Source organism: Amphiprion ocellaris, chromosome 11 (assembly GCF_022539595.1).
Source record: "Amphiprion ocellaris isolate individual 3 ecotype Okinawa chromosome 11, ASM2253959v1, whole genome shotgun sequence".
NCBI classification, from domain to species: Eukaryota; Metazoa; Chordata; class Actinopteri; family Pomacentridae; genus Amphiprion; species Amphiprion ocellaris.
The window spans coordinates 29,697,248-29,698,540 of record NC_072776.1 but is presented as its reverse complement, the minus strand read 5'-3'; positions in this window follow the sequence as shown (position 1 = coordinate 29,698,540).

Sequence of the window (1,293 nt, the reverse complement as noted above, 5' to 3'; positions counted from 1 at the left end):
TATTCAGTGTCCGGCTCAGTGATGTGTGTCAACACAGATGAATTATTTCTGGCATGCCAGCTATGAGTATGGGAGCTCCGGTATCTTCTCACGGTGTCTCCGAGGTGTCACTTTTAGCACCTCGGCTCCACGTCCGAAGGCCTCCACCGTCAACAGACACGTGCAGCTGCAAACACATGTTGCGTTTATCCATTTGCTGAGCGTGTTAAACTGGGCGCTGGAGGTGTGAAAGTCTCGGCATGACTGCGCTGCCAGCTACTGATCTTCAAGGGCAAATTAACTCTTAGATAGTTTTATTGGACCTCTGGCTGTCTGGGGATTTCTGATGAGAAGCAGCTGTTGGTCTGCTGAGGAAATACTGCAGATATTTATGACGTAGAGACATCCAGCGACCCGTTACAGCAAAACTTTGGATAAAATTCCCAGTAGTCTCAGCTAATGTACACAAGAAGGTAACGTTAGCAGATCTGCAAAGTTCAGAACTGTGTTAACCAAATCCCTGAAAAGAACCGTGTCGTAACTTATCATTTGCTTGTGTTTTTAGAAATGCAGTGACTATCAGCATGAAGGAACTACAGGTGAGCAAAAACCAAGTGTTTGCTTTCATGCTTCATTACAGCCAAAACCCTCTTAATCTAAAACATATCCGCAGGTTTTAAAGTCATGATTTCTTTCACAAAATCACTAAAATGACCACAATTATCAGATCAACTTTTCAACTTTCTGAAAGCTGTCCAGCCAATAATGTGTAATCTGGGAAAGTTAAATAAATATATGCTTAAAATCATATTATTTCATCAAATTTACTTAATTTTTATGTCTCATTTGAGAATTTGCCAAAAATAAACAGTTTATACTGATCAGATGATGTACAAAACGAAAACAAAGCATTTCTTGCTCAAATAAACCCTGGCTGAACAGCAGCAAACAGTCGTGAGAAAATCCAGGGACTTTTTGGCTGAATTGCAGGCAGAAAATGTAAAATATCAGCAGTATGAGATGCCATTTTGCCAATATTGGTGACACCTTGATTTCATTTTTTTTGTTTTGGTATAACTCTTTCATATTGCACGAAACACATTTAAGTAGAGAGAATTTAAGAGTTCTCTCTACTTCTAGTCACGGTTGTTCTGTTTCCATAGAGGTGCAGGACTTTATATTACATTGAAAAATGAGTCCACAGTGAGTAAAAACGTGACAGGAAATGATCTAGAATTGATCTTAAAAGTAATTCTAAAGCAGACATGTAGCAGCGCAGTCACATTAAAACTGCTATATATGAAACACACTTAG